The 13407-nt window shown below is 36.9% G+C and overlaps 1 protein-coding gene across 2 annotated transcripts in view; it reads right to left on the bottom strand.

Moving 5' to 3' along the window:
- The window catches only part of LOC129440076 (diacylglycerol kinase delta), a 107305-nt gene that overhangs the window by 82503 nt on the left and 11395 nt on the right, over positions 1 to 13407 (bottom strand). The gene's annotated exons all lie outside the window — the stretch shown is intronic.

The following is a 13407-nucleotide window of genomic DNA, read 5'->3' as shown; positions in this document are numbered from 1 at the left end:
CGATAAAAGGGTGTGCATTTCATGCATTAGACACAAAAAAGGACCAAACCTTCAGCTACTTTACACCTCTCAACAACAGAGGCATTCTGGGAAACATGACCACCATGTCAAGGCACCCTGCTTGCTTTCAGTCTGTTTCCCTCATGCAGCCAAGTTTCTTTATCCTTCTCTCTCTCTCTCTCTCTCTCTCTCTGATCATCTCTCTCTCTGTGCATTTCTCAGTATTACAGTTTAATTCTTTAGGCTTGATTCTGACGAACGTTGCAGGAAATAACAAGCACACGAAAACCATCTTCCTGCAGATCTGGCCACAGCCACAAATAGACCTGAACTAGCCTAAAAATGATTGACCTGCTACTAAAGCTTACTGGAAATAGACTAAAAAAGAGAGAGAGAGAAAACAATACGAAACCTCTTTATGCATGAAGCCAAAAACCACTTCCTTCGTGTGTTGATGACAATGGCCCAGATATAGAAACATGCACCTCTATCTCAGGCCACAAACAGCTCAATCTCAACAACATGTCACTGCTATACCGCCAGTGGGTTCAACGGTACCAACACAGCCAAATACAATTTCCGCTGTACTGTATTAGAGTAACATAAAAAGCACTAAATAAACTGAATGTCCAGATCACAAATCCAGTTTTGCAAGCATATGAGTTTAGGATTTTAGTGTACTGTATGGGTGTGTAAGTTCTTTGTTTACACTGCAGTGTGGTTTGGTGCAGTGCCACCAATGCATGTGGTCACCTACAGTATATGACAACTTTTATACTGGACTTCAGATTTGGCAAAAGCTAGACACTGAGCAATGACCTTTGATTATCTCTCTCTCTCTTTTAAAGCTGATCTCCTCTAAAACTCCACGAGTGGAGCAGTGTGACGCTGTAAAGAATGAGTCATTCATCCTTGTCCCCCCTTAAGCTTTTGGTCTGCATCAGTCTTAACACTCAGATTGTCACCATCAAAAGCATATCTTTTTTTTGACTGCCTCGGTGTCCACAAAGCCAGCGAAAGACCTGTTAGTTTCTTTTTGACTCTTTTTAGACCCAATTTTCAGCTCTTTTTACACATAGTCAGTAGGAAGCTGATCCAGGATCTGCGTCATTTAATCCATATTGTATGGGCTCAGCTCATATAAGAACAACACTAAGACATGCTGTAGAGTCTGAGTCATATCTGTTTGTTAATTTATTTATGAACACTATTCCAGCATCTATGGCTATATTCATGGGAAGAACCAGGTGATCTACACACTTGTCGGGGAAGGCCAATTTTGCCACCTAACCTGCACGTCTTTGGACTTGGGGAGGAAACCGGAGTTCCCGGAGTAAACCCATGCTGACACAGGGAGAATATGCAAACTTTATACAGAAAGACCTCGTGATCAGGCTCGAACAGGGGATCTTCTTGCTGTGAGGCACTGACCTGGGATCAGACCTCCATGAGAGTAAATGACTCATACTGGGGAAATCATTCAAACCATCTGTGTTCATCGATGGATCAATTTCCCGCAGAGAAATTGTTAGTTAATGTGGTATGGTTGTGCGGGTGGGTGGTGACGGGGCGTGGCAATCAAAGGGGCGGGGTGTACGCGTCATGATAAAAATTAAAATATTTTTATTTAAAACACTCAAATTATGACAGAAAATGAACACATACTAGATTATTTATGAATTAAATGTTTTCATCCTCTAATGGGAATAGCTGCGTGATGAATTGAAACTAAAGGGTTAATAAACACAAACTAAGCAGATGTTGTAAAACGTCTGGCGAACCATGATAGATAGCGCAAAAATGGTAAAAACTGATTATTTCCCATCTTAAAGGAGTGTAACTACTTTAGCGTGTAAATAATGCACATAAATAACGTTAGCAAGAGCGGTCAACAATTCTATCGAATCAACAGGCACGTGAAACCTAGCTAGCAGGTTGCTCAAACAACAAAATCACCAGCTAACTTACTTTAAATTTGCAAGGACTATAGACTAATTCAATAACAGGCTTAAATAACCCCAAAACATAAGTCCACTTACAGTTCTCACGGACTCGCGTTTTATCAACTGGCTATCCTCCAGACATGACGGACCATGTCTTATGTCGGCCGTGTGGTGCGTGTGCACTCTTGCGGTGTCCGAACTGGCGAGTTATCCTCCAGACAGTGATGGCCCGGACCACGTCTTTCTCATTTCGACCGTGTGGCACGCGTCCGCGCTATTCTCCGAGATGCACTTGACGGCCTTCTGTGCAGCGAATTTTTTTGTTTTTGGATGACCTAGTTAAGATGGAAGGTTTCCCAGCTTAGGCGGGCTGCCCGAAATGCAAAGTGCTGCGGGAAACCCTACAATCTACAGATGGAGATGTGTGTGTGAGATTTGTATGTAGGGAATATGAGGTGAAGAACAGTTTAAAACTCCATTGGTTTATAATTAAACCATACTGTAAGTGTTTGTTATAAAAGGGGAAACCTCCAAAATCGTATGTCTCATAAACACATGTTAAGCAATGTTACATTTGAATGTCCTGACTGCATTGGGCCCCCGGGCACTTCCTATTTTGAGGACTGTGTACTAGTGTGAATCAGAACCCTCCGTCTCTATTTTTAGCGCTACAAAACACTCTGAAACACCTCTTTTTGAGAGTGTCAAAAGAGGAAATACAGAAGTAGACTTCCTTCCTGTTTCGGTTTTCTTCTTTTAAACCAAGCAAAGAACAGATGAAACTGAGTGGGTGTCATCGTGGCCTAATGTCTTTTATCTTGACTGGGAAAGAGCAGGAGATGTATGAAGCAGTCAATGTTGTTAGCTTTTATCAAATTTTTTCTTCACAAAACAAATCAAGTCTCTCAAGTTCTCTCAAATCATATTTATTTAAAAAGTAATGCGAAATGATTTATGAAAAAAACATTATTTTGGAAGGGCTAGTAACCTTTGACTGTAAAAATGATGTCAAATCAGCATATATTAATATGTTAATTTAACAAATTAAGTTAAACAATTTAAACTTGTTTTTTATAAGTTATGTCAATTCTAAGTCAAAATTTAAAGGAAAACACCACAGTTTTTCAATATTTTACTATGTTCTTACCTCAACTTAGATGAATTAATAAATACCTATCTTTATTCAATGCGTGCACTTAATCTTTGTACAGCGCCTTGTGAATGTGTTAGCATTTAGCCTAGCCCCATTCATTCCTAAGGATCCAAACAGGAATACATTTAGAAACTAATAAACACTTCCATGTTTTCCCTGTTTAAAATGAGTAATTACATGAGTAAGTATGGTGGCACAAAATAAAACTTTTTTTGGAGCCATAGGGATGAATGGAGCTAGGCTAAATGCTAACACATTCAAGGGGCACTGTACAAAGATTAAAAGTGCACGCATTAAAAAAGATAGGTATGTATTCATTCAATTAAGTTGAGGTAAAACATAGTAAAATATTGAAAAACTGTAGTGTTTTCTTTTAAAATAGCAGGGTTGAATGGACTTGCAAAACCAAGTTGTTGTAACTTCATGCTGCATTTTTTTTTACAGTGAATTTGCATGTGTAGTAGTAAACATTGGTGTGGGTTTGTGGGCATGTGTAAGCTTTGAGTGATGCTGCTATACTGTATGACATGCACGGATGTTTCATGTTTTCATTTAGCAAGAGATAAGAGTTTGACCTGCACACACCCCATTATCAATCATACTGCCTAGTTAGACACCACATTTATCTTTTTTACATAAAGCAAGCACACAAGTTTTTTTATAATGATGGGGACCTTCTAGTCATTTCTATCCCCTACCCCTTAAACCCCTAGAGAGGCACAAGCAGAAGTGGTGTTATTACATACAAAACCCAACCCACGTTTCTCCATATTTTCAGTTAGTTAGCAGACAGATCAGTGCTACTTGGTGTACCATGACAAGTTTCCTATCACTGATCTTGCTCAACATACAGTTGTATGCACGATAACAGACATGCTCAATGCACTGCTGCGTTGTCCTGGGCATCTGCGCTTTATAGAAACTTCAAACGGCACTAAAAGCAACCCGCTGCATCAGTGAACCTCTGTTTCGGTGTTCACTTGTCCTCTGCTCTTTCTCTCACACACATACATGCCCTTATGAAGTGATGATGAGAGTGCTCATTATCTCGGCTGAATAAAGGATTTATAGTGTGTGTGAATTGATTGGACACAGCAGAGTGAAAACAACATGAAAGGAAGATGACAAGAAAGAGGAAGCGTTGGCAAAAAGCATGAGTCTGTGTTTTTGTGTTTAACCCATGTTATATCATTTGGTTTTTTACATAATACTTCATCTTTTTGAATTTTTTTAGACATATTAGTCAGCCAGAAAGTACAAAAATAAGGTACAGATATAAACTGAGCCGCAGGTCATGTGATCTCAACATGGCAGCATTGATGAGACGGGACCTGCTTCGTTTTACATAAAACAGCATTGAAATGACAAATGTGAATATGTGAATAAAGCAATAAGCCCCGCAAAGCAGTGGGGTTACCAGTGCATTTTATAACAGCTAAGGGTCTTTGTTAGGCATGACGTGAAGCGGAGTGCCTAAAACCCCCTTGGCTGTTATAAAGTGCACTGTAACCCCGCTGCTTCGCGGGGGTTATTGCTTTTATAAATCGGTTACTTCATATGCATAACGTTAGCAGGATTTCATAAAATAAAACACAAATAAGTTGTAATTATATTAGTACAAATATTACTCTTCCGCCTAACAAAGTAGTTCCTCAGAATCAAGTGTGGCTGCAACAGAGCGCAGTTCCCAACCAACACAGACGCAGCAAAGACACAATGAAAATATGATTAAAACTGTGGTGTTTATTTTATAAATCAACATTTATCTCGAATATACATTAACATTTATATCGTGCAACTGTTGAAGTGATGATCAAATATGAGTGGAAGCATGCTTAACTTGAACTCTTTTCTCGTAGTTGCCACCCAGTTTTAGTTTAATGGCTTCCAGAAAAACAATCTTCTTTAAATAAACATAAAATATCAAATGAAAGAACAGATCTCCGCTTTTAAAAAAAAAACGTTTCATCCTACCTTCATTTGTTCTCTTATCACCTCTCGGAGATAATTCCATTTTTGTGAAGAACTTTTGTAAAGGATCAGATTCAGAGCCATGAACAGTACTACACAGTGTTTTTAGTGTTGAGTGAATGAATGCGTCAGTGTTTAAGTTTGTTTAAGATCGCCATCTAGTGGATAATAGCGGACCTATTAATTTAAGGTAGAAACTCCTCAGAGAACATTTTCTCTTTATTGACTAGACGACTCAACAATATATATTAACATTTATCTGGATATTGCCAAAATGTAGAAAAATTAAAAATATGATTAAAGACTGTGGTGTTTATTTTCATAAATCAGTACGCAGCAACAGTGGCGCAGTGATACTTATGTAATGCGGTCTGAACTGTGGGGTTACCGGGGTATTTTATCACGGCTTAGAACGCGTTTCAACCAATCAGAATGAAGAACCAGAACGGACCATTTTATAATATGCAATAAGATAGGTGTAAGACGTTTTTGTTAGGGCTGGTTAAAAATATGTATTCATAAATGCATTGCAATTATTTGTTTCTCAATTCAATATCGATTCATCAAATCCTATGAATCGATCCCCCCCCCCCGGGCCAGTGGCGGCGCTGTGGGCAACACTCTAGTGGGCAACACTCTATTTTTTCTGCTAAATAAACCATGACAGGAAATGTGCTGGGGTCAATTTGTTCTTAAACATTAGTAATACTACACACATTATTAAAAAATATACTCAGGTACTTAATTGCTTGTGTATTTACTTATTATTGAAGTGACACCGAAGCAAGCAAATCAATATCGAATCAAATCCTCAAGATTCTAAATCGAATCGAATTGTGAAATTCCTAACAATACCCAGCTCTAGTTTTTGTGTGAAAAGGTGTAAAACGGTCTCTCTCTCTCTCTCTCTTCCTGTCTTGCTCTATGACAGACGCTCTGACCGTCAGTTTTGTTATTTAAATGCTTCACAGTCTTCATGTCCCCTCGGCACCTCTAGACAAACCAGAAATCCTTCAGGCCTCTGCCAGGCCCTTCTTCTCATTCTCTGTGTTTCCCTCTCTCTTTCCTCTCTTCTCCCTCTCCCCGCTCCATTGCCTTAATGGACTGTCAAGTCAGTGATGTATGATGCTTTTCTAATTAGGTTTTCAAGTTCAACCCGGAAAAGAAAGAGGGATGAGCAGAAGAAGAAAGAGAAAGTGAATAGGGAAGAGAGATAAATGAGAGGGGCGCTATAAGGTGAAGGCGGTAATGAAAACAAAAGCGATACACATGAGAAAAGTGCAATGAAAAGAATCAAGGTCTTTTGGGTTAAAAGAGGGAAACAAAATCGGAGCGATTCTTACAAACAATCAAATGCATTATTGCAGTCATTATTTCTGGTTGCAACAATGCATATTTTCATTTGGGCTTAATTTTTGTTTAGTTTAGCTGAACGAAAGACTTTAATACCCATCCTGTCTCTTGATCATTGAAAGGGTGCTGATGCCAGTGCCTCCACACGCAATAAAATATTCTTACACCTTTATAAAACAGCAAAACTTTAGATTTTTAGGAACAATCAGATTAATCCATGAGTTTCTGTTCTCTCAGTTCCCTCTCTGTCAACCTCCTACTGTCTCACTGTCTGGCTTTATAGTACTGAGTTAAAGGCTCTTTTAGTCTATAGGGACCTGCAGAATCCACCGGAACAGAACATCAATACAAAATGGTTTAAAGTCAAAATGGGTTTAAAGATGAGAGACAGACATACCGGCTAACCTCTTTTCTCCAATTATGCTTACCTAATTAAAGACAACGGACAAATCAGTATAACATTTATAGCTCATATAACAGTGTTATGCAAATCAGGGTGTTTTTAGACTTGTAGTGTGTGTTTTTTAAACAGGAAATAACCCTACAAATTTTAAAATAAGTCCACCTCATTCTTTTAAGTTGGCCACTGGATAATATTCAGTCAGCTAGTTTCAAATGTCTGTAAATGGAGAAAAGAAAGCAGGAGAGGAGGACAGTATTAAAATATTTTTACTTTCTACATAAGCACATTTTGTACATTATCAGTTTTTCTTTGGAAAACACATATCAATTTATTTAAAAGCTTATATATTATACTTTTACTCCATTCAATTGTTTTACATTTTATACTTAAGTACATTAAAAATCTAGTGCTTTCTTACTGTAGGGGAGATCGGGGGCAAAAGTACAATTTTTAAGAAAACTTAATTTTAAAAGATAATGTTATAGACATAGATATATTTTTGCTGTGCTCAATAACTCACAAGTGTGGTCTATCAATACCAGGTGAAATATTTTAAAAATGTAAAATGACTTCAGTATAATTTCACTTTAAACATAAGTAGTGAATTGTTACTTTTGACCTCACCTGCAGGGACAAAAGTAACACAACAAAACAAGATAGATTTTTGTGTTACACTTACTTTAGTAAATATACCTGACTATGACCTTGTTAATATGTAACTGCAAACATATTTTGTAATTCATCTTTGTAAAAAATAATGAAATTAGATTTTAATTTTAAATTCAAGTTTTATCAAATGCAACAAACAGTACAAACTTAAATAGTTGAGAATAAAATATTTTTTCAACAGTTTGTACACTATAAAAATTAAATTAAATTAATTTAATTTAGACTAATATAAATTTCAACATATACAACAGTATTCGCAGCGGGACAAAAGTTACAAGTGTTACATTCGTCCCGAAAGGATCTCCTCACATTTAAACACGATTTACAATTTTTTTCGAAAAACTCAGAGAGGTCAAACTTCAGGATGTGTTAGAGCACTAAATAACCTGTAGATTGATCCCTACTTTAACCAGAAATCCAACGTGTTATAAGAAAAAAATGACCACTTTAGGAATTTACTTCTCATGGTTGAAAACACCTTTCTGGATTTACACGCGGAAAATGGTGAGTAAATAACGTGATATTTGTCAGCTCTGTCAGGGGTTGTATGCCCAAGATGCTGTTGTAGTTTGGGATGTAAATGTTATCAGGGCTGGGAGAAAATCGATTTGTTACTTTCGTCCCGCATTACTTTTGCCCTGGTTCTCCCCTACTTTTAAAGTGCACCATTGCTAAAAATAACAACATTATTTTGGGTACACATAATACAATGTGTTTGCGTGGTTTATGGTTAAAAAAACACATTATTTTCCACATACTCTCACGGATTTTGTACAAAACTGTCCCTGATTGGCCAGCTAATATACTTTGTGATTGGCCTAAATGCCTCTAACGTAAGCGATAGATGCCCTTTAACTTCTACTTACTTTTACTTAATCTAGATTGTATTGTAATTAGTATTAAATGAAATGTAGTGGAATAAAAAGTATGATACTATGCTTAAGAATGTCGTAAAGTAAAAGTTTTCCAAAAAAAACTTGAGTAGTAAAACCAATTCAATGTCGTCTGTAAAGACGGTTTCATTGGACATACGTGTGGTGACGCGATTATGCGTCTGGTCGGAACTTTGAAACAAATACCTCATCAAAATAACGAATGTTTTGGTTTCCAATGTAATTTACATGTTGTTTATTTTGCTTGTTATATAAATAAACTACTTTAAAAGGACTTTGTTGTTATTTATTCGTAGCAGAGTTAAACAAAAGAGTTATGTGTTTTCCACGAAAGCCGTTGGTTATGTTGTTACTGCTGAAACCGTCTATAGTAGGTAGGGCTGCACAATTAATCGAAAAAGAATCACAATCTCGATTCATTCATAAATGCGATCTTCATTTTAAATGACGGCGATTCACTTCACAATATCAGTCAAACTTGCCAACACACACTCATACAGGGTAAAACCAAACCCTATTCATTCACCAATCAGAGCCGATTGTTTCTCTCCTCTCTCATCTCATTTGCGGCGTTACGCTGTCACTCGCGTGACGTATCACAAGGCGGCAGACCTAAACACAGTCGTTTACTTGGTGGATTTGGAGCTGCAATTTTCACAAAAAAAGAGGATAAACGAGCATCATTATGGAAAATCCTGGTGGCGACGGAGAAAGTGATGATGCAACAACATCGGTTTCGAAAGGAGGCAAGGAAATTAGTTACCTCTAGGGGTGACCCCGAATAGTCGAAGATTCGATGATCGATAGGAGAAGCCTGATTCGACCACCAATCTCACAGTCGAATCGTCGCAGATGTGTTATGAAATGAGGATCCTTTAATTTTGGCCGTGTATGGGTGCACTGTGCACAACTCTGATAACAGTTTTCTCCCAATACGGTATATTAATATATAATTCTTCAAATAATATGTGAAGTATCAACTTTCAATAAATATTTTTAAAATGCGTTAATAAATCCAGCAACCCTGTGACCGGGCTACACGTCCATAAGAGGTTCCTATGTTAATAAACCATTGCCTCTTTGTTTCTACATTTAAAAGAAAAAGCTGGCAATTCTGGCTATACTCTCATTCTTTTAATAATTTCTTTATTTTATTTTATTTATAAATCACTCTGGGTTGATGTATCTATTTGGCTTGTGTTTTGTTTTCGTGCACTTCAGGCATTTTGCACATTTGTTCTGCACTTTGTTACTTCTGACCTTATTTTAATAAAAAAAAATTAATTATTATAAACGTAAATTCTGATCTAATTTAAGTCTGTACATTTTGGATTGCTTTTCATTGTATCGATGTTGCGCTATTGCGTGCTGGCCATGCTTGCGCATGCAATTTAGCCGAACGTGCTGCTCTTCGTCTCATATTTAGAAGTTCATCAAACTAAACATAAAAAAACGGATGTTTTCGACGGGTATAAGTTTTTAAAATGTATTAAAAACATAGTGATTATCTTGTCAAAAGTTAAACTACAAAACAGGTAAGCCGTTTCTTTAAATGTCGGTGATGAAACGGAAAATATCTGCACCGAACCTATATTTATGCCTGACACGACTGTCTTTCTTGTGATTTAATAATATGATCGGTGTTCACTTTCAAATGATAGAAAAGAGATTCCTGAAATAAATAATATCATCAGTTGTTTCTGTATCTAAAGTGAATGGAGATGATCAAAGTGAAAGCAAGCAGGTATTTCTGTGTTAAATAGACTGGGTAGGTTAAATAATAACGCGTAGTGTCTATAAAATCATTAATTTCAGTGTTTTTATGAATTGTATAAAGCTTAGTTTTTATAATTTGCAGTAACAATCACAAATTACTTGTCATTTCTCATTTGTCGTTTTTTTTTGGTCATGACTGCTTTGACGCGCTTAATCTCCAAATGAAATAAAAACACTGAATTAGCCGAGGTTTCCAAGGCAGGATCACCTTTGTTATATTTTTAGGTTTAGTTATCAAAATGATTTTTTGTGTGATGTTCTGTAGACCGTGGCTTTAAAATGTTATGAGGAATAATTAAACGAATATGTAAATCCTTAGTCGAGGACAGCCCTATAGTTACCTCCATACATTTCTAAATCGGAAGGCTGCAATCTCCGGAGGTCTCATCTGCAGGCTGCATACGTCATCAAGCCTGGTTCATTTGAGTCAACGGAGCATTACATTCGCAAGTCATAAAAATACTACAACAATTTATATTTAACTAAAAATATTAGTCAACTTTATAACGTTAATTGTTAATATTCTGAAATTATGATGCGCATCTTAGAAATGCGACCTCCAGAGAGGCTGCAGTCTTCAGAGAAACGGCCTCTGTGTCACCGCCACAAGTTCCCCATTAGAAAGGGTTTTTAGCACGAGGGGAACATTGTAACATGTCTGCGTTTTTCTCTGATGCCTCAAAATGTTGATTGTTTAGTCTTTTAAAGGTTTAGTGTTCTTAAAGTTTTAAGGTTGGCCAGATCGATAGTACAAAAAGCACATGTGCTATTTAACAGCTAATATATTTTAAATTACTCTAAATTTTAAATTAAAGAGACTTTTAAAAGAGACGTTATTATAACTGAAAGTCTTGTAGCACTTTTTTTTTACGTTAAGTGCATAATAAATCTTTTTGTAAAAAAAAAGAGAATCGGGATTTCAATTCCCATGGAGAAAAATCGTGATTCACATTTTAGCATGAATCGTGCAGCCCTAATAGTAGGCTAACATAAATGTAAAAGAACTGGAACGATAGATTACTAAAGTGTTCCTGAGACTTGGTTACAGCTGTATTCTTTCAGTCATGATTTCACCACATGCGTCTGACATACACTAACAGGTGACACCAGAAAAAAGGCCTTGACTATTCAACAAAGGCTGTGAAATGTCTTGTCACACCAGCCATTACACAGCCATTAGAGGTGGGTTGTTGACCAAACTCATTGTGAGTTTTTCTCAGTCACCATATAAAGTCACCTTCCGGGAAAAAAACAGGGTCATTCCTGGATATATGATACTGTCCGTTTTCTCGTATAATACAACAGGGGATTTGCAGGCACACAGTGACACTTGACCACTTTCTTGGGATGACTCTGCTTTCAAGATAATGCATGAAGGTCTGTGTTTAGTATGATGCTCAAGATTACTCAAATAGTACTCTACCACTCAGAAGTCCATGTAGCCTAACAGTATCACAATCACAAAGAACATGGCCTGAATTTTGTAGTTTTTACAAAAGTAAAAACAGTCTGGTTAGGGGAAGTTTGTGAATTCAGAGCCACTAAAACAGCTTCAACAGCAAAAACAGTTTACAAGCTTGCTTATGGTATAGAGTCAATAAATGCTGCTGTGAGTCCAGTCTAAGTCATTTAATGTTCTCATTCTTGCCATCTTTATCCCATACACCAGTGCTTCCCAATCATGGTCCTCAAGGACCCTCTTCCAAAACATTTTAGATATTTTATTATTTAAAAAACCTGATTAAACTAACCAGCCCCTTTCCAAAATGGTAAACATGTCTGATAAGTTAAAATAAGGAGACATCTAAAACTTTTTGGGAGGGAGTCCTCGAGGACCAGGATTGGGAAGCACATATATACATACATACACTCACCTAAAAGATTATTAGGAACTAGGGGTGGGCGGTATGAGCAAAAATTCATATCAAGGTATTTTTCACTCTTCAGCCGGTATAACGGTATTACGGTATGTTGCCATATGAGATAAAACTTGGAGTCACACTGTAGTAAACCTTAATTACAGACAAAATTTGTATTTTTAACCTTATGTTACTAATAAGTGAGGGATTGGACAGAGACATGATTTTTTATCTTTTCCCATTTTTTCCTTTCAAAGCGCCATTGTGTGGATGGGTGGACTCATCTTCTTATGCGTATTGTCACTACTATGGAAAGTATGAAAATATGGAAATTAGTATGGTCATTTGCTGGTAGGCTATGTGCCTTATTACAATGTTTTACGCTACGTCCAACAACTTTAAAGCTGTGTGCTGTATATCTTGTGTCTGTTTGATTTATAAATATACAAAGAACGATTTTCTTTTTGTTGTTAATATGAACATCTGATGGAAGATGCCATCTCACTTTAAATTATTATTAATCCCTGACTGCATTAATGAATGCATTAATGAATGCTTTAAATTGCATTTAATTTAATTAACCAGCAGATTCAGATTGCCAAAAACACTCCACTCATACGTTTTTATGCGTAAATATGCACTATGTATTGTTTAATAGCCTCTCTAATGAATAAATCTGCATTAAGAAAACGAAATTTACCATGAAAGGCTGTTTTTAATGTGTTTGGTACGTTGCTTACGTTATCCGCTAAAGCACTCTGAAAGCGCTATTCATTTAACCGTAACTCCTCAACCATTTGCGCTATCAAAAAAGGAATGGTTCCTAAAAGAAGATAAATTGCACTTTTTTGGCAAATTATGGTTTATTACGGTAATTTCTTGCTTTCCGTCATCCAATCGCTTACTTGGAGAGCGCGTTCAGGGCGCAGTAGATAGCAGGTCTGAGTGAAAAGCGAGTAACACCGTTAAACGACTTTGAAGCAGTGAGGTAAAAAAAGCCTCCTAAATGTATAACACTGTTGACGCGCTGTTGGTGCCTTGGTACTTGACAGTCCGACTGTTTAAGTTGATTTTCAATAAAGCAGTGTTGATTTTGTTCGCTTCTGGGTCCTGTTATGTTTCAGAACCTGGTAATGCTTAGGTAAGCCACGGGCTTGTTTCTCGCCAAACTCGCTGTATACACCTGAAATATAGTCTTTGGCAGGATTTGCGTGCACTATTATGTGCATCCTCTTAAAAAAAAAGATGATTAAAAATGGATTGAAGTGCGATCGGAGCTTTTCGTTTTGCGTTTCTGTGGACAGCGCATCTCGGGAACGGAGGTATGACTTTTAAGACTTGGGTAAACTCCCGCGGGGTCTTAAAAAAATAACATTCATAAAGTTAA

The sequence above is a fragment of the Misgurnus anguillicaudatus genome, chromosome 21 (genome assembly GCF_027580225.2).
Source record: "Misgurnus anguillicaudatus chromosome 21, ASM2758022v2, whole genome shotgun sequence".
Classification (NCBI taxonomy): domain Eukaryota; kingdom Metazoa; phylum Chordata; class Actinopteri; order Cypriniformes; family Cobitidae; genus Misgurnus; species Misgurnus anguillicaudatus.
The sequence above is the reverse complement of the archived record's forward strand: the minus strand, read 5'-3'. Positions and strand labels throughout refer to the sequence as shown.